General features: G+C 40.1%; 1 protein-coding gene and 1 long non-coding RNA gene across 5 annotated transcripts in view; one reads left to right on the forward strand and one right to left on the reverse strand.

Annotated features, from left to right (window-relative positions):
• Window positions 1–21,342, forward strand: part of ESRRG (estrogen related receptor gamma) — a 519,140-nt gene that overhangs the window by 404,538 nt on the left and 93,260 nt on the right. The gene's annotated exons all lie outside the window — the stretch shown is intronic.
• LOC140688770 (uncharacterized) lies at window positions 67–20,398 on the reverse strand. 2 transcript variants are annotated; one of them, XR_012063584.1, is made up of 6 exons: window positions 20,053–20,398; window positions 12,182–12,268; window positions 7,859–7,903; window positions 7,171–7,270; window positions 5,643–5,834; window positions 67–357 (listed from the first exon to the last, which is right to left on the reverse strand). It is a non-coding gene; the product is annotated as an uncharacterized lncRNA (long non-coding RNA). The 2 variants fall into 2 exon arrangements; XR_012063583.1 differs by having other exon boundaries at window positions 5,372–5,834.

Here is a 21,342-nt window from a genome sequence, read left to right on the forward strand (position 1 = left end):
CTTTAGCCTAGAATAAGTAAGCAAAATTTTATACATAAATATCACTTATGTGCCACTTACATTAAGTTTCTGCTGTGGGTACCTATCCAGGCTGCTTCTTGGGTCTTATCCATATTCAGCGGCTGATGAAAAGCAAAACAGGATGGGGGTCTTCATTGGAAGACGCCTTGCATCTTGATGTATGGTGTCCAGACTTGATGTCCATATGGATATTATCTCAAGGAATAGCAGATTTCAGATTGCAGAGCCCAATATGTTTAAAGACCAGTCTCCTTTTCTACATCATTCAACATACCGCTCTGCCTGGAACTGTTTTCTGACAGCGGAGGATATTTAAGTAGATTCTCCAAATGGTAACTATAGTCACACATCAAAAGACCAAGGATGAAAGGAGATTACCATCTTACAAAAAATGGACATTCTTGTAAATATTTATATTTGTTGTTCTTGAGGTCAGATGAAATACATCTTAAACATTTTCCTAGGTCACACAGAAGTAATCAAACCCCTTATCATTTTGTGCCCACAGTGTAATGTGAATGAATTAGAGAAGGGAGGATTAACTTATCTAATTTAAATAATTACTCCACCCCACCAAAGTGCATGCTTATTTATTGACAACAGTAGGCCTTATTAATTCTTTCTCTTGGTTTGCTATTAGCTTAGGGGTGAGTCCTTCTCCAAACTCTTTGAGAACAGGAACAGCTGAATGAATGAATATAAAAGAGTAAATAGGACTTCCTGGGGGCACCATAGCATTTAAACTAGCAAATTGGTTCTGCAGTGGACTGATCTAAAGTGTATTAGATAATGATGGTTTACAATTAGAGCTTCATATCTATTAACTCAATTCATCACCAAGACATCGCTATGGATTAGGTGCTATTTTAAACCCATTCTGTAGATGAGAAGATTAGAGAACAGAGGTGTTAAGTAACTTGTTCAGAATCACACAGCTAAGTTACAGAGCTGGGATTCAAACCCAGAAATTGAGTCCTGAGCACAGGCTTTTAAAAACTACACCATGCTTTAGCGTGGAGGGCTCCTACATTATATGAAAAACTTTTTTCTACATGCATTGAGAGTTGTTTTTTTTTTAATATCAAAAGGACTTATTCTTTCATTTTTTTGAAACATTGGGAAAGACCCTGAAATGGAGACGGTTGTGTGCTTTGGCTCTTTTCAAGTCAGTGTATTTAGGGCTTCTCTGATTCACATGGAATGAGCATTTCAGTTTAAAAACTTTTAAAGTTATTTTACTGACTAGGTACTTTTAGTTAAATTTTACTCTCTGCTACCACATTACTGGGCGTACTCTGGATTATTCAGTTATTGAGTCGTTCTGGGTATCTTTTAACCCCTCAACTAAACAAACCACTCTATGTCATGAAGCATATAATCAGATTTTTATGTTAACCTCAAAAAATATAATTGGGAAGGTGCACATGCTTCAGGAGAAGGTCCTAAATTCATTGCAAATTATCGTTTGTGGTTTTTTGTCTTTCGTCACCAGTGCATGCATTTCAGAATACAAGACTTCCTGCTTAGCGTTAGCTAGAGTTTTGCAGAAAAAAATTGCCGTCCTAACTGTAAAGCTTGTAACTGCCATATGTATTGTGGCTCTAGCTTGCTTATTTGGCAGCCAATGGAAGTGCAAGACCTTAATTCCTATTTCTTTGAAGAAGGGAAGCAGGCGTGATGGCAGCTATGGGCTTTTGGGTGAATTTGTTGCCACAGTAGAATGAAGATGCCTCTGAACAATTCTGATTTTTTTTTCTTTGTTTATTTAGTTAATACTTCAGAAAGCATCGCTTGACATTTTGTATTTCATATTTTCTGTAAATTTCTGATTACAAGAGTCTGTAATCTCTGTAATTACTTCCCTCTCTCATACATGTGAGTGTGTACACACACACACACACACACACACACACCCCTACGCACAGTCAGGACTATATGACATTAGGAAGACTTCCACTTCTCTGACTTCATAGTGTTAACTACTCAGTAAACGCACTGAACAAGGAAACTAGGAAAATAAGCCAAGGACTCATATGTGATGTGGCTTACTCACTCCTCACTGGATTTCATAGTGCTCCGTGTCCAGCCGAATGAATTGGCCACCCATGAGCCTCAAACTCTGATAGAGCCAAATGGGTTTCTACTGGATGTATCTGCCAGTAAATCACTCGTCCCAAGAAAACCAAAGTGACCTGTGTCACTGGCATGGCTGCTCTCAGAAGACTTGGTTGTTGACCCCAGGCCACCCATCTTTCCTGAGTACCTACATATATCTCTCTTTGAGAATTTCTGTTGGCCTACTCTTGACTCAAGTGCATTGAATTTACAGTGATCACTCTTAACCTTCCACCTACAAGGTGAAGAAAACAAATCCCACCAAGTTTTTAGTTTTGTGCTCTGCACTGGACTTATGCCCAAATGGGGAGGGTCCACAGTTTTGGAAATTATTTTCTTCAGCATTTTCAAATGCTGGGAAAAATCGACTTAATATTTTGTATGTCAAAATTCTTAAGGACAAGAACTTGCATAAATATTCCAAATGAAATATATATTTAAATGAATGTGAGCCATCTTTGTATGTACATACGTATGTGAGAATGGTTCTATACCTATTTCCTACTTACATATATGTAAAATCCAGTGATGTACATTTGTGTAAGTGTTTAGCCGAGCAAAATAGGACATGGTGCTAAATGAGGCTAAGGTTGCAGATTCAATTCCAATAGTGAATTCTGTTCTTTATCCATAGATTGAACCCCTGACCCTTGGTCGTATCTTGTATAATGTTACAGCTGGTGTGAAAAGGCAGTGAGTGAATCAGTGCAACTCACTCCACTGTTGAGAAGACAAGCAAATTCATCAAGGTAGCCCCATGATGTATCTGTTCTTTTGAGGGCAAGTTTAATTTTACTCTCAAATTCAATGTGATTTTGCTATAACTATGTAAGTCTTGTTAAAATATGTAAATAGGGCATTTGCTAAACTGTCTTTATTTAGTGTTCTTTTAAGTGATCATAAAATTTTAATGACTATTATTACTGATACTCTAATAAGTACTTCGATGAGTTTTTGGATGGTTAAATATAATTTGTGTGTTACTCCAGAATCTCAATATGAGGATTTTAATATTGAAACATTACTGTAAAACATTCATGCCATCAGCCTTCCATATTGCTATACCATAGAATAAATGCATGTTGATTTGAACTTAAATCTTTCTGACATTCAATGGTTTGGGTATCACAAAATCTTGTAATGCATTAGTCATTCAGCTGAGGGAAAGGGACTTGCATTTTCAGAGTATTTATAAATGGATGTGAAAAACCATTTTATTCTAGCCAAGAAGGCTCTTGCTTGACAGTCTAATTTTGGACATAAATGTGGGTTACTTAAATAGAGAGATAACCTTAATCTTTCAGTGGCAACAAGTGCCGGGTGAGGTTAAGGCCAAGAGTTTAGCGTTCTTGTTATCAAAATGTTATTGTCTAACTTAAGGACCACGATATATGATCCTTGCTGAATGTTCAAATCATCTGGACTCTTTGGAACTCTGCCCTGTGTTACTGTGTTTCCTTGCCCTGTAAGTCGCCCACACCCCCCTGGAAGTTGCTTTTCGGTTTGGGTTTGGTTTTTGTTGTTGTTGTTTTTGTTTTGAAGGCAGACCAGCAATTAGTCGGAAAAGTTGCACCTCCTATGCCTGTGATTAGCTTGAGGCCAAACAAAGCAGCTCAGGAGACCACGTTGACACTGCTATTAACGTGGACGTTAGGCATAGGAACACATTTCTGACAATATGACTGCTTGGGCTTTGTGTTTCACATCATGAATCATTTTGTTGATGCTTTATAAATAGCATCTCCTATTTATAACCTTCAGCCACTTTTAGTGGCATTCTCAAGTGGCCTTTGGTTTGGTTAACATCAGCCACTCACAAGCACTTCTGTTGCTGGGAAGGTTAAACGGGAAGACATGAGCTGTAGCTAGCCAATCTCATGAAAGACGGAAATTGTCAGAGGCGGGGAAGTGAGGTTCTAATTGACATCATATAGCAAACATCTAAAATATTGGAAAGAAACACATTGGATGAGTTTTATCTAATGAAAATGTCATTTGACAGATGCAGAACAGGAGTCTCATTTGAAAAGATCCCTGTGTACACTGAGAGTCCTATATTCCATTAAAAGAAGAAAAAGAAAAAAAAAAACCTGAGGTCCCAAGAGATTCCTGTCGGGAAGAGCTGTCTGTGCGTATCCTCGGGAATCTTTGGGGGACATTTGTTCTCATCTTGGAGGTAGAGAGGAAATTTTAAAGTTAATAATATTTCCGCCGCCTTCCTCTTTCCTCCCCTTGTGCTTACTTCCAGGCAAAGGTGAAAACCTGCTTTCTATCCCCTGTGTCTAATAGAGAATCTACATCAAAAGCAGGAAAGCGAGAGAAGGGAGAGGAAAGTAGGGAAAAGCGCTCAGCCGTCGCTTTGTGGCAGGCTATCAAATCAGCAAAGACCTTTGCAGACACAGGAGCCAGACAGAACTCACACAAGTAGAAGTAATCTGTTCACAAATGCAGGCCACTTGGCAGCCCCGGTGACTGCTGTTTGTCAGTCACAATAGGTACAGATCAGCACGCAATTCTAACCTATTTGCATGTATCAACAATGTGGAGAAATAGCAAGATGGGATGAGGGGAAAAAATAAAATCAACCTTTCTAAAATATTTCCCGTGGCACTTTTTGATTTGAAAAGGATTATTGTGAAGAGAACATTTGCCGAACCTGTATTTTCTGTTATATATATTCCCACTTCCTAAATGGTTCCAAGAAGAACATAACTTTTGTTTTCAATTGATGTCTAGTTGATTTACAATATTATATTAGCTTCAGGTGTATACTGTAATGATTCCATATTTTTACAGATTATACTCATTAAAAGTTATTACAAAATAATGGCCATAGGGAGGAAGGTGTAGCTCAAGTGGTAGAGCGCATGCTTAGCATGCACAAGGTCCTGGGTTCAATCCCCAGTACCTCCTCTTAAAAAAAAAAGGCCATAATTCCTTGTGCTATACAGCATATCCTTGTTGCTTATCTATTTTTTATTGAAACTATAGTTGATTTACAGTGTTGTGCTAGTTTCAGGTGTACAGCAAAGTGATTCAGTTATATATATATATATATATATATATATATATATATATATATTCTTTTCAAGATTCTTTTTCATTATAAGTTATTACAGAATATTGAATATAGGTCCCTGTGCCATACAGTAGGTCCTTGTTGTTTATCTGTTTTATATATACTAATGTGTATCTGTTAATCCCAAACTCCTAATTTATCCCTCCCCCCACTTACCTATTTTATACGTAGTGGTTGCTGTCTCTTTATCTCATACCCCTAATTTGTCCCTCTGTCTTCCCTCTCCTCGTTGGTAACCACAGGTTGGTTTTCCATATCCATGAGTCTGTTTCTGTTTTCCATATACATTCGTTTGTATTATTTTTTAGATTCCACGTATAAGCGATATCACACAGCGTTTGTCTTTCTCTGTCTGACTTACTTCGCTAAGTAGGCTACTGACTGTCCACCTCCTGGTGGACGTTCAGTGATAACAAAAGCCACTCACGCTGCAGGTTAGGGTCTCTCTGTGGTGGTTACATGCTGGAACTCTGCAGGCACACAGTGGCTGAGCCAAACCCCAGTAGACTTTCTTCTGTGATCATCCACTGCAGAGGCCCTTCGTAACACCTTACACAACAGAACTGCTGGCCGTAGGCTCTGAATCCCTCTTCTTGGGGTGAAATGCCTTTTCTTGGCTCTAGAAAGCAAACGCATAGGTCCTCTGATGTGTTCAGACTAGGGGGAGACCCTGCCTTTAACAGGCGAGGTCAGTAGGACTTATGGTTCATAGTCTCCCTTTCCTGATCTGGGTGATAGCAGGACATGACAGGAATTAAAGCCCAGAGAGGATATAAAGTTCCATCATATAAGGGTGGACTAGTGTGTAGCACCATGCCACGTGCCAAAAATGGGGGTGACTTTTCTGTCTCGGCTGACAACACTGAAATGCCATCAACTGAGGTCCGCCTTTTATCCAGCTGGGTTTCTGAAGCAAAGTCATTAACAGTGATTGTAATTAGGTGGGACACTTACTTTAAAATGTGGGCAGACAAGCCCAGAGGTAAGGAAATAAACCAGGATGCCCACTTTGGCAGATCACAGAATGAGCTATGCAGCAGAAAAGCATTTTATGCCCAAGAACCTTAAAGTAACACTGTAAAAAAAAAAAATTGGCTCAAAGAGTCCGGGGATACTTTTATTCTTTGTAAACAAAGTTATTTCAGAGTGATTTCCCTGAAGGTTGGCGTTACCCCGCCTAAAGGTTTGTGGTCAACAGAAGTCTTTGGGGAAAGATCTTTAGCCACTTTGAAGTAGAAAGTCAATGGCTTTTCTGAAATGTGACAAGCATATAAACCCCAAACGGGTCTGACTGGAGTGGAGGCAAGAGAGAATCAATTCTCCCTGTCCTTCTAGTAGTTAAAAATATTAGAAACTCTCTTCAATCAGTCCCTTGAATCTTTTCTTTTCTTCCTCTAAGACTAAGCCACCTATAATAATCCAGCAGATTATACAGTGAAGCCCACCGAGAGGTCTGCTCATTTATCTGGACTGTGGGTTCTACCAAGTTTCAAGCATTCCTCAATTATTTCCCATAGTCAGTATTTTTTTTTCCCCCAAACCTGGCAATGATGTCAACTTCAGTAAGTTAAGATGCTACGCTCCCTTTGCTGTTTATGCTTCAGTGCCTTATTAAATGCACCAGCTAAACAGAAAATGCGGTATAAATATGTTTCATGAGTCATTTAAGGATTCAGCCAAGAGACATTGCAATTGACTTTTGAGTCCATTTTTAGAACAAACTCTTTCAAGACTCTTCTCAACAGGAACACTTCCCCCTGCACTAGAACTGACAAGACTGTATGCATTACTTTATTTTGATACTGACATTTAAACAATAAAATAAAGCCATTTAAAACAAATAGTAGTGCTTTAAGTGTCTGGGCTGTCAAGATATCAAATTATATAACTTGGGAAAAATCAGAATTCATTGTTAATGGTATGCACTTAACACAAAGGGTCGCTGGGGTACTCACCAGATATATATTCAGCTCCCATGTTGGAGTGAAACGGGCTGTATTCCTTTAGATAGAATTGACTATATTCACTTAAATGGACTTGACTCTAGTACAATCACTGTATTCAAATGTCAAAAAAAAAGAGAGAGAGAGAAAGAGGATGTCACAGAGGGTCACAAATTATGTTGGATTTTGACAGATTGTAGCCTTGCTTTACAAGAGCAGTAACATCTCATTTGTCACCGTTTGATCTGTAAGTGCGGGAATGGGAGCGGAAGGCCCTCCATCTCCGCCACAATTTAATCGCTCTGAGGCCGGCAGTGGTGGTGGGAGCCACCTGCCCATGCACTGCACTGCTGATCTGTTTTAATTTAATCGTCCGTCAGCTGGATGAAAGCATAAATCGTCTCTCTTTGATCTGCAAATGGTGTGTTTTTGTAAAGCAGGGCGTGGAATCAGGAAGTAAGGACTTCAAGTTTAGTGTAGCCCGGACACTGTGGCCCTCTGAAGACACCGAAAGTGATGGTTTACTCTATAGGAGTTGCAGACCAAGAAAAGACTCTCTTAGGAAACTTGTGACAGAGCAGGGAAAATAGCAAAAGGAAACCTACATGTGTTAAGAGGTTAACAATGAAATAAAAGCTTATGAGCATGATACGATATTGTTACTCAGAAACTATAAGCCGTTCTCCCATCCATCTATCACCTTTTAAACAACGTTCTGTTGTTGCTGTTAGTGTTGGAACTTTGGCTGCAAGAGAAACAACAGAGGAGAATGTTAAAGGAGTTTTTTAGATTGCTACCGTGAATGGTCAGCATTATTTTACTTTGTTATTTTTTTTTTATTAAACCATAGTTGATTGGCAATATTGTGTTAAGTTTCAGATGTGAATGGTCAGCATCATTAATGCAACCTGGAGTTTTCTAAAGAGGACATGAACAGTAAAAGATGATTTTGTTCAAATCGGGATGTGTGGAGAGGCATGCACTTTTAAATAAATGACGATGTGATGTTTGAACACAATAAACGTTACATCAAAAGAGTTATTATGAGCCTTTAAGCGGTCTCATAGACAAACATTTTAAGGTGCTTTCCACATCATTTCATAGTCTTTTCCTCAGAATCACAAATAATATATTTTTATAAATAAATAGGAAACACTTTCTAGCACTTCTGCCAAAAATAAATTGGGTAAGGAAGAATTGTCAAAAACACATTTGGTGTTTTGTTGTTTTTAAAATAATGACTTCTTACTGCAGCAATTAAAGCAGTAGCCCAGGGTTTCATAATCAGGAATAGAAGCACTTCCACCATTATAAGATGTTACCATTATGTTAGTGTTTTTATGAATTGTGTAAACAGAAACTTGGGGGCATGCTACCAACTTTTATACAAAAATTTTCCTATATTTTTAAAATTAATAACCAAAATATTTCTAAAGAAGAATCCATTTCAGGAAAAAAAATCCCCAAGAGTAACCCAGAAATTTCCAAAAGACTTCCCCCAGTCCACAGGGAATCACTCCACAAACCAAAGAAAAATCCCCCCTGAAAGTCCTCTAGGATCCCATGGAAAATAGAAACAATTTACAGTTCAATTTGAAAAGCTAAAAATGTCTTCACTGGTAATGGTTCTAACAGAATCGCCAGCAGAGGAGACGGCCCCTGAAGGCCAGCTGAGTCGTCCTGTTTGTTCTGGCCCATGCGTTTAGTTGGCTTTCACCGTCCGTAATTCCCATTAACGGCTTTTCTAGGCAGTATTTGCATAGGAAACATAAAGGTGTCTCCGCCACCGCCATTTATTAAGTTATTCCACTGCGCTGCCGCAGGCTCAGAGGTAAACACCACTGAGCTTTTAGGTTAAATAAGTCCCACAAAGCAGTTTTGGAAGAACCTGGATTTTTATAATGGGATTCTGAGGAGTCTAAAGTAAACTGTGGATGTGACGCTAATGTTACTGTGAGGGAGGTGGGAAGGCAGACTATATGGATTCTCCCTGCCTTGTAGGGGTAAGCTCTGCTGACGTGTTTGGGTCCAGTACAGACCACAAGAAGAGGGATGGGAAAGAGGAAGGTGGGGGTAGATGTAAGAGGAATGGAGAAAGGGACATAAAGTGTGTTATACTCTGTGCGTATTTTGGGAAGTGATGTAGGGCCCCCAGCAAGCTCCTTTGGGCACCCTCTACTGTAGCCTGAGGAACCTACTCCTCTACTTCAACTTGACAGCCCCTTAAAATTGAAACAGTTCTTCCCCTGCTTTGTCCTCAAAGGTGAGTCTCCCCTCTTTCCTTCTTTCTTTCCTTCCTTCCTTCCCTTTTCAGCAAGAGCAAATGTTAAGAGCATCAAGTGTATAGACTACTGCCACCAGACACATCTTGGAATTTGTCTTTTCTTAACCCCCCACATCTCTTCAGTTACTAAGCCGCATGGATTCGACTTACAGAGGGTCCTTTGACTGCATCTCTTTAATTTTCTTTTTAGTTTTTTTTTTGTGGGGGGGGATAATTTGGTTTATTTACTTATTTGCTTTTAGAGTCGGTACTGGGGATTGAACCCAGGACCTTGTGTATACTAAGCACGTGCTCTACCACCTGAGCTATACCCTCCCCGCCAACTACATCTCTTTCTGTGCATCCCCCTTGCCACAGCTTTAGGATAGACTGTTTTGCTTTATCGCCTGTGCTATGAAATAATCTCCACTGGTCTGTCCATCTCCAGTCCCTTCTGTCCCTGACATCTTTCGCACTGTGTAGGCCAAAGTCCAGGCTCCCTACCAGTTGTGTAAGCAGCCCTGCACAATTGAACCTAATTTGTCTCCCTGGCCTTCTTCAGGTACCGTGTGTTTTAAGTGCCTTCCTCTTCTCACAATGCTGGCATACAGCATGCTTGTCATGCCTCCATGTCTCTGCTCATTCATTCTCTCAACCTGGAGTGCCCCTCTCACCCTCATCTTTGCCTGGAGAAGTTCAGTGCATCTAAAAAAAATAATCAGTTCTATTTTGTGAAGACTTCCTGACTCCTCCTGCAGAATTAATTGTTTCTTGCTCTGCATTCCAGTAGGATTTTTTTACATACCTCCAGCCTAGTGCAGACTATATCCCAGTGAGTTATTAAAGAGTCCCCCAGTGGATTCTGGGCTCTTGAGGGCAGACAGTAAGTTTTATTCTTGTCTGACCTCCTTCTCTCCTGCCCCTAAACCCAGCAGAGTGTTTGTGACCTGAGTCCAGTTTCCATCAATATTGATGATAAACTCATTGGCAGTGGATATTCCAGGAACTTCCTTTGGAGGCTTACTTGAGTTTTGTGTGTGTGTGTGTGTGTGTGTGTTTATATGTACGTTATATTTGTTAGTAGGATTAATATTTATATATACTCAAGATTTTATATCTAGCGACTCCCTGCCAGGTTCTTTATACCAGTAGAATTAGTCCTTCCAGTTACTCTAAGGGAATTTAGCTATTGATTTATGTGAAAGGGATCCACAAGGAACAGAGAGACAGAGAGAAAGAACCTACCATTTACACTGAGGACCTTCTCTGTCCTGGATGCTTTTTAAATCTTAGCTGTTTCTCTCAGAGGCAGTACAGTAGCTTGACCCCACGTTTGGTTGAATAAACGTGGGCAGTTACGTCGCCACTGTGTGCTCAGTTGCCTTAGCTTTTTTCCTTGTAGGATTGTTATAAGGAATAAATGGATTAATAGGTGTAAAGCACTTGAGACATTGCTCTGCACCTGACAAGTACTCAGTTTTGTCAACAAATAAGGTTTTATATATATGTGTGTGGATATATATGTATGTGTGTGTGTACATTTCAGTAGCACTTAACAATCCTCATATCCTTGCAGATAGAGGCTTTGGGTGTCCTGCCTAAAGTCACGTAGTAAGTGGCAGAGCTGGAGCAGGAGGTAGGGAGAATCAGATTCACTGCTTTAGGCACTTACATTTTTCCTCCACTGCAGCACCCCTCCCTCTCCAACATTCATGTTCAGAGCCTGTCTTAATCATTAGTTAAGAAATTCAGAAGAAAAAAAAAATAAGACGGTCTTATCATGCTGAAGCTAAGTCAGATGGAGGAAAAAAAAATACTCCTCTAAATATTCCTTAAATGCCTTTAAGCCCTGTAATGGGGTTGAATTAACTTATTACAGCGATGGGGAAATTAGGCAAGGATAAAGTTGGTTGACGGGGATAGTGTAAGCCTATATTTTTCTCAACTCAATGTTAAATCCTGGAAGTCTGGTTTGGGAAATGGCAGCATCTTTAGGATCATTTTGGAACCTGGAGCAAAAGAAAATATACACATTGAATTTTGCACAATTATCTAGACTTTACTCTAAGGGCACTTTATGTTTTTAAAGATTACAAGTCTATTTTAATGACTTATATTTCTGTTGCTAAATGTGTGACCTTTAAATTGAAGGCACATCTGCTACTGTACACTCTGCTCTGTACCAAATACTGCAGAGGGAAATAAATGAGGGCTAGACCCTTCTGTGACAGTGAACTTCACTTTTGTGGAGACTGATCACTCTTGAGAGGTGATAAATGCCAGTGGAAAGGTACAGTAAGCCATCATATATTAAATATGGAAAAGTACTTTTAAATAATACTGAGATGTGCCAAACGCAAGCTGACAGCCACCACCAAGTAGAATTGTGGGCCAAGATTTTGTTTGACAGAATTAACAACTAACGAAGATTTTGACAGGAGATGCCAGCATCCACAACATACAGGTCAGCTACTGTGTCAACAGTGATGTTGTGTTTAGATCTCTGTCTCCTCTGTCTTTTTCATGGCAGGTTATTTTAAGAAAAAAAAAAGTAGTCTTGTTACTTCCAAAGAGGTTTGTAGTGAAGATTAGTTCGTGAATCCCAGAGTATTCTGTTTTATTGAATCTGTTTAAAAGCATTAGGGATCCCACTTTGTATTTCTTCACAAAGCAGATCTTGCCGAAACCTGAGACCTCAGTTGTGCTTTTGTTATTTCTGGATAGAAGTAAGAATGTAGGCATATCAGAGACTGCACCCACCTGGAGGTCAGGACTCTGCTGCGAAGCTGTGGCAAGGATGAAGTGAGCCTCCTGGGTGGATAAAGGTGGAACTCCATCAGAGGCTCCCTAGGGACAAGTACAGAACAGGTGAGAAGAGGTCTGTGTTCTGCTCGTTTGATGTTTATGTGCCAGACATTGTGCCGAGCTTCAAGTGTACAATGGTAAACAAAAGCCAGTGTGATCCAGGTTCTGGAAAGAGTTTCTAATCTCAGGAGTTGGTGTAACTGTAAAAGTTTATGTAGCAGAGGTAGGTGGTGCTACCAAGTATGCAGAGTAGGTTAGTAAGCACAGCTTGTTTGAACATCTGATGTTCTGTACGTTGCAAACATCCATTTGTAACAGATTTGTCACCAAGAAGTACCTTTCACTGAAGATTGTAGAATGCAAAAGAGAAGGTGAAAGAAAATTCAAAACCAGTAACTAGGAAAGATGTTTGATTACTGGAGACTCCTCTGAGCAATACAAAAGGACATCTGTGTCATTTATTGGTGTATCTTTCAGGAGATACATTAAGAATTTGGGATTAGCAGATACAATTACTATATAAAAAACAAGTAAACAACAAGGACCCACCGTAGAGCACAGGGAACTATATTCAGTATCTTGTCATAACCTATAATGGAAAAGAATCTGAAAAAAGTATGAATAGGTATGTAGATATGTATGTGTGTATAATTGAATCACTTTTCTCTGCACCTGAAACTAACACAACATTGTAAATCAACTATATTTCAATTAAAAAAAAAAAGAAGATACAATCCCTCCTCTTTCCTCCCTAGATTATTCTGGATATACTCATTTCAGAGGTGTTTTGTGGACTAGAGGAAATTGGTAAAGGTGTTTTTGTAACAGGATGCGATCTGATTGCTTCATTAGATTTTAGTAATATGCTTGGTGATTTCTGCAGTTTTAAATGAGCTCCAATCCCGTTGAACCATCAGACTTGGAAACTGTGTAACTGTGCCTCTGGTTGGGAGACGGGTTAAGCTAAAGGTGGCAGCTCATCAGCTGTACAGCCAAAAATAGAACACTGGCTTCTGAGTTCAGTGTCTGGGCACTAGACTGTCCTGTACGTTCCATGCACAAAGGCGCAGTAATGTTGTCCAGCCTCATCGTCTCTCTGAATTGGACACCAGGAGCTCCTGGGAGGATTAGGTATGATTTGGTGAATCTGTGATTCCCTAAGAAGGTCTTAGGATATCTAAAAATATCTTCCTTTTCTCTCTTGACACTTAGAGGAAATCTACTTCATGATCTCCTCAGAAAGAGGACTGAAATGAATTTATGACCTGAATGCCTATGTTAAATATTTGCCCTAAAAGCGATGAGACCCAGGCAACTATGCATATATGAATGTGCATTGTTTCGGGAGAACATTTTCAGAATGTGCAGTCATGACAAAAGCAATAAAGGAGGATAATATTTAAGTTGATAAAAGATGCAAACATGGCTTTATTGGGTTTCTAAATTCAAATTAAAAGAATAAATATTTCATCAGTGATACTAATTAAAGATTGGTCAAAGATTTGTCTGTGTCTCATATAGCAAATACCAATCAGAACTGATTAAGAGAAGTAACATTTATTGGGCTGCTCAGTTATAGAAAGAAATGATTACTATGAAGTCCGTTTTACTGAGTAATGTCTATTTGACTCTAAGTTGATTTTCAAATGACATTAGTATTCCTTGATATCACACCACTTTGTTCTTTCCACAGAGTAAAATTTGGACCTGGATCTGAATCTGGATCTGGGTGTAGAGGGAAGAACACTTCAGGATGGTTAATTATATAATAAGCCTTGTTTATAGTGGTTTTGTGTGGTTATGTGTGCTTTTAGTGTCTTCACTGGGTCCCATCCTTGCTTTTTAAAAAAGCCAATTTAAAAATGGATTGAAAGGACTGTGATATTCAGGCACTTAGCATTTGATCATCACAGTCATATGTTTCTTTTCCATTTTGTTTAAGTACTTGTCTATCATCAGATACAAAATTTTGATGCCAATGTTAGTGCACTTAGTGAAAATGGCAATTGAGGAGGCAGAATGGAAAAGAAGATGTAAAAGTAAGGCTGCGGTCACTGGCTGGGGTCTCCTGTATATCAGAACAAGGCTGTTCTGTGCTTGGGTCCAGGGGCTGGTCTCTCAGAAGCAGGTGTGACTGTGTACACATAAGGTTTGTCTTCCACCTTCTTTCTGTCCAGTGTCAGTCTTCAGATGTCGAAGCATGTAAACTGCCATGAACCCGTCCCCTCTGTTCACCTTTCCAGACCCTTGTGTTTGCTCTGGATTTCCTTCCTGTCTTGTTTTGCAAGGAAGACTGATGCAGAAATGTTTTTGCTTGTCTGCATAGTAAATGCGAACAGGTGAGTCAGTGGGCACTGTCTTCTAGCCTAAACTCAGCCTTAGTCGCCAGTTTCTTCAGCGTCTGGCTCCATCCACTTTTCTTAAGGCCAGGGTCATGGTGGGGTGGGGATGTGGTCAGCATGGAGATGCAACCATCTTTAATGCTCTCAGGATGCTAAATGTGGTCAGAACAGACTAGAGATTTCCTTTATACTCTCCAGGTGACATGCTTTCATGAATGTAGAAATTCTGTACGCTTTCTTAAGGACAACAAAACCATTATGGGTTCAGTTGCCATTGTATAACAAGAGAGTTCTCTCTTGACAGCCTCTTTGGAGGAAGAGCTACAGATCCATCTGTGGATTTATCTAACGATACATTACCTTTCTCTGTTAACCAGATGGCAAGTACAAGAGCTTTGTTACAACTCCTCCTTCCCCCTCCACAGTTGTGCTGCGTGTGTACGTAGACACACGTCTACTGGTGGCTGGTTTTGTGAGCAAACAGATGAAACCATGAAGAGTTAAAATAATCCTCAGAATGACCTGTGCACGCTGCTCCCACACTGTCTCTCTTTCTGTATGTATGTGGTACATACCAGGTACATTAAAATTCACATTTAAATTTCAAATGAGTTAAATACACCATTGCTTTCAAATAAGTGACTGATTTTTGTTCCTCTCATGTTATATTAATATTAATATTATGGAATCCTGTAGCCTGGCGTTCCTTGCTGACTATCTGATAATTGGGTTGTGGGGGGGCAGACAGAGGGTCATCTTGTTCAGTTTATCTCTGCAAGAGAAAGAGGGGCCAATAATAAGGGAAAGCGGCAATAAAATGGTAACAAAAAAATTGAAAAGAAGATTTAATCTCTGGCCAATTTGAAACATATCCCAGGGAATCCATAGAGAAAAAGATAAAGTGTGACTATGAGTAAGTTAACTAAACACATTACACTGTGAGAGCAAATGGAGTTAGTCCATTGTACATGTTTAATTTCCTATTAGTCCCTGGCGTTTACTACCCCGCCTGAGTTGGGGCATCTGTAAATTCAGTTAAATACAGTGCATTGTCTAAACATATCACAGCTCCAATCAGTCACCCCAGCTGCTGATAAGAAGCCTCTTGTATTATTGAATCTACAATGGGGAGGCTCTGCAGGCACCAAGATAACAGCTAGGTATTGCACTTTTAAGTATGGAAAGAGAGAGAGAGGGAAAAAAAAAAAAGACAAGAAAAAAAAGGAACCTAGCTGCTCGCTTTTGCTTTTGCAGCTCTGACATTTACTACCACTCTGAGATTTGCTTTATACCAGTGATGTGATTTTGGTTTGGGATGTATTATGTCTTTCTTTGGTTTTAGCTTAAACTCCGTGAGTCCAAGCAAAAGAGAGAGAGAAGGGGCAGCAAAGGATGGCAAACAAACAAACAAACAAACAAACAGAATCAGCTTTCCTCTTCTCAGGCAGATGGCAACAGCGTCTTCAGAAGGTGTTTTGGGTTTTTGTTTTGCTTTTTTCCATTTTTAATGTAAGCTCTCTTTATTGATTTTTTTTTTTTTTTTGCTTTTCTTCCAGGCTGGGCACATGAGGATGAAACCTAGTCTTTCCTTGACTTTTCTGTTTCATAGTTTCCTTGCAATTTTGATTAGAGTTCCTCTAATGACTGATCTCAGAAAGCAAATCACTTTGACTCTAATGAACTACAGGGCAGGTCTGTGCATGAGCTACCAAACGCCCTTCCCAAGTTCCACGTGCAGTGTTTCTTCCTTATTGTTATTATTAGTTTATTTAGTCTTGTACAATTGTATTGCACCAATCTTGCCACTATTGGTGACAGTATATACGTAGAATTACTTTCAGATATAATGCTATTTTTTATTTTAAAAATTTCTTTTGCTAGGGAGCTGTTAATAGCTCCTCTCATTCCTAAGAAATATTCATATGCCATTTCCTAAAATCTTATTCAGATATTGGCTATGATGTTGTGTGAAGATCATCATAATACCTGTTTCATACTTTGTTTTTTAATAGAATGATTGATAATCTTTCGCAAACTGCTCCATATGTCTAACAGTCACATATTTGTGAAAGTACAAATCGCATTGCCTTCATTTGCTTTTATGAGTTTATATTTCCTCTTTCCCAAACAGATGTTTTACTACAGCTGCTATTTGTTTAGTAAATTGGTTCACAGGCAATAGTTCTGTTTTCACATAACATTAAGGATCCACCAAAAACATTAATTCAAAGAAAAAAAAAGAAGAAGAAGAAAGAGAAAAGAACAAGTAACTGCTTTATCAAGTTCCGGTTTGAACTCTGTTTCTTGGTTACATTTTTTGGCCTCGTTTTGTGCTTTGCTTCTCTTTACAATACCAACCTCATTGTACACACGTTTTCATCCGCCCCTCACATACAGGCCCCCCGCCCCCCCACCCCTGCCATCCACCTGTCCACCTGGTAATGAGCCAAAGCAGCCCTAAGGCCACAGCGCTAGGGTTTCAATATATTTCAAAGATGTATTCATCCTGCATAAAAAAGCTACTATGCATTTGGTGACAAATGATGTTATAATTTGTCTTTTTAAAATTAAAAGGTCAAGAATAAGCATTTAGATCAAGGAATGACAGACAGATATTTTAGGTGATGCAGGCCATGGAAAAGAATGTAAATGTGGGAGTCAGTGGGTGAACCCTAGGTGTTAGCAACAGATTATTGGCTCATGAAAGCGACCCGATCCCTTTCTAATGCCACAGGATGCGCTTTTATAGAAAGGTTACTGTTTCTTAGAGATGAGGTTGATGATCCAGTGATGAAAACCCTCTTAAGCCTGGTGCCCTTTATCAAGCTATTGTCTCTCAGCTCTAAACCCAGCCTTTTTTTTTTTTTTTTTGAGATGTGGGGGCTGGGATTCAAGACAGGAGGAGAGAAGACATTTGATCTCTGTGTTTGCTTCCTGTTGACTTGTTCCTGGTGGTGCCATCCCATCAGAGACCCTTTGCCCTGGCACTGAGAGCTGGCTCGGTGACTGGCGCTTTCTGGCACTACAGCTCAAGCCCCATGGGGTAGCTCAGAAGTCTGAGTCTCAGCCCAACGGGGGGACCTCTTCCCTGGGCTTCCAGATTCTGACAGCACTGAGTCTTCCTTTGGTTCCCACGATTTCCGGAAGCTTCCTGCAGTTACGATCCCTGCTCCGTTTTCGCTCTTGCGATTCTCCCATTTGAACCAATTTCTCACATTAAAGTTCTCCCTGTTGAAATGCTTGGTATGGTTACTGTTTGCTCATTTGAACTCTGACAAAGGTAGAACAATAATTTCCTAATTTTATATGCCTTCTTTCTCTTAATGTCACATCCTGAATTCCTCACTGGGTGCTAGAATATGGGACTAGAAGGTTAAAACATAAATTAAAGAATTTTCTGTTTTCTTTATTGGAAATCTCCAATAAAGAATTTTATCCAGGAGTTTGAAAATTACTGAGATCAGTGAATCACTGTGCTTGTTTTTCATTTCTTATGTCTGTAACTTAAACTGATTTGCAGCAAATGATCTTTTGTGGAATATTCACAGGCTCCTTAGCATTCAATGGTGTCTTTTTATGGTGAGGATTAAATAGGAATCTATCTTCATCCAGCTAGTAGTCAAACCAGATAAAGCAGATAGGTAAATAAAGTTATAGCAAATATTTGCAAACTACTTCAATGAAAATTAGGGTCGATTCATGGATTGTGTCAGTCTTTTGGAGAATGGATGAATAAAGTAAATTTTGAAGAAGTTTGTATAGAACATGGATTTTGAGTTGCGTTTTAAAGAAAGCAGAGGAGTTTAATGTTAGAAATGAACAAGAGGAAATATTAATGAAAATTAAATGATATTTAAGAACTACATACATTAATTTCCTTTAAATACATATATTGATTAAAATAAGATTTAAGTAATAGCAAATATAAAAGCAAGAAATTAATGTAGTTATTGTGATTAATATGGATAGCAGCTTAATTTGGTGATTCAAGTGAAAAGGTAATGCTTTGAAATCTTTATCATCAGATTTTGCTCTCTTTAGCAATCAAATTAAAGATTATTCCCACCTATTGTTTTCTTTCCTGATATACAGATGTAATTTAACACCAAGATATGATACAGAAAAATTATTTTGTCTTAATTTTCTTCATGTAGGCAATGAAAACAATGACAGATTATTGATCAGTTATTAAAGACTAAATTTCCAGTGAGTTTATAGTTATTTTTCTGAACCTTGAGCATAAGGAAATCATGTCAGTGTTTTGTTAAGCCGTGAAGATGTTGCTCATCTAGGCTAGGTGATTCATTGAATTATAATTTTGAAAACTTTGTTCGTCTAGACAATCAGAGAAAGATTCTAGTGCAACTTGAGCATAAACCCTGCAGAGCCCCTCTCCGTTGCACTGAATCAGCAATCCGCTTGGGAACATTTAACCTGGAATAGATAATCCAGGGAGGCCTGGCATTAAAATAGCCAGTGTGTTCCAGGGATTATCCGGACACAATGGTTCATGGAAAAATTTTATTAGCACCTGTTATGGTTGGCCCTAGCTCTGATTTTCTCATCCCAGCCTTATTGTTTGAAAAGTGCAAAGATTATATTGAGTGTTGAAGAGTATTTGCTTTCCAGAGCCAAATTTCATTGTTTTGCATTCTGTTTCCTAACAAAAGCTGGTATGTGCCTAGAATAGTCACAAAGTCTCGCCAGGCTCATGACAGGCTAGGTAGGGTCTGTGAGCACTTAGACTCCTCGGCTATATGAAATGGAGGAGGAATCACATGTACAGCCCAGCCAGGCCCTGCTCATTCTCCCCACTCATCATTACCAAATCCCTGCAGATGTCAAAGGCTCATCCAGGCCAGCACTCTCTGTGCTAACGTGGATAATGGCCTTAACTGTGTGTTCAACAGGCACTATATTTGAAAGCACCAGAAATTTAAGCAGAACACAGAGAGACTCGGACTTACTCAGACATCCTCATACGTTTTTATCTTCAGTTTATGTACTAGCTACGTGACCTTAGACAAGTCATTCAACCGTTTTGAGCCTTCATTTATGTATTTGTTAAATGAAAGCATTTTTACTGATCTCCCAAGGGCCCATTTCAGTTGCTAGTGCTTTGAGTAGATTTCAGTTTTTAAAGTTATGCAGGGTACCTAAAATTTTCTGGAATTGTATGAAGTACACTATAGAAAGTCCAGCAGATTAATAATGGTTGTGAATTTTTTTTTTTTTGGTCATGATGCATCTTTATCTCCCCTTGTAAACTGTAGGTAATGATATCTGCCCCCTGGTGTGGTGATTAATGAAATCATCTTCCAACCTTTGGGCAAAGGGTATGTGGGCACAACAGCTATGACCCGGGACACGGGAAACAAGCCACTGGAGAGAAGGCAGCTGAGAAGTACTAACTTGCAGTAAACACGTGAATCCCAAAGCCACCACATTCTTGTCCTAAATAAAGGTCCGTCCTTGCTTACTCACTTTGAAGTCGTGTTTCTCTGTCAGAACCCAAACAACTCATGAGAAGTAATACTGTTTAGTACACAGTTTCCATCACAGAGCCCCGTGTTTTCTCCATAACACTTGAGATGGGTTCCTTAGAGTTCTAGTCTCGAGTTTTCTGGGAGATTCCTTCCTTCCCCGGGGCACACCTTCTGCATTTCTGTTTTGCTTCTGACGTTGGCTCCCCTGATCGGTGGCTCCGAGGCGTCCGGTCCCGGACAGACGCACGTGTGCAGAGGGGAGCCCCAGGGCGGCGCCTGGGTGGGGGGGCTGCCGGCCAGGGCTCCTTCCCAGGGCGCCCCCTCCACCCAGCAGAACACCTGGCCGGCGCCCATCTGGGGCGGGCGGCCGGGTGGCCGGGTGGCCAGGGCCGAGCTGGCAGTTTGAGCCGAGCATCCCCCGAACATCCCCCGCCCGTTGCCGCCGCCGCAGCCGCCTCCCGCCTCCGCTGGCCGGCCTGGGAGGTCTCTGCGAAGCCCGTAACGACCTCCGTGAGACAAATCCCAGTGGAGAACTGGGGAGCAGTGCAGAAGCAGCTTTTTCTCCCTCATCATCTGAGATACTATTTTATCTTTAACAATCTGCGGAAGGGAAAGCATGGAGTGAATGTATCTGTCAGAGAAACAGGATGCAGCCTGTGTACAACCAGAACGCTTTCCTTAGGCTTTTGAGACCTGCTCGAAGGCCAGTGGTTCTGCGTTGGTTACTCTTGATGTGCAGACATTTAAACAATTGAATTAATACATACAGAGGTCTAGCTGAAAGCGATATGATCCTTTATTCTAAAGTTCTTTCACAGGGCTTGGGATAAATGCAGTCATCCCATAGACCCCAAAAGTGAACTTTAGAGGAGAGGATTTTGTCTTTTTTTTTTAATAGACATGTTTTAAAGCAATTTTAGGTTCACAGCAAAATTAAGTGGAAAGCACAGAGTTCCCATATACCCCCTCCCCCTGCCTCCTGCACACCCTCCCCCACTGACCACACCCTGCCCTGGAGCGATGCATTTCTTACTGCAGAACCTACACCGATGTATTGTGACCTCGCAGAGTTCTCAGTTGACACTGAAGTTCACTCTTAGCGTTCAGTGGGCGTATCCACCACTCTGGCATCAGGCGGAATCGTTTCACTGCCCTTAAAATCCTCTGTGCTTCACCCGTTCATTCCCTCCGCCCTAATCCCTGGCCCAAAGTGGGTCGTTTTAAAATGACATTATCAGACAAGAAGTTTCTCCCTAATTAGTTGCTTGTTTTCCTCATGGGCTGCTTC

The sequence above is a fragment of the Vicugna pacos genome, chromosome 23 (assembly GCF_048564905.1).
Source record: "Vicugna pacos chromosome 23, VicPac4, whole genome shotgun sequence".
NCBI lineage: Eukaryota > Metazoa > Chordata > Mammalia > Artiodactyla > Camelidae > Vicugna > Vicugna pacos.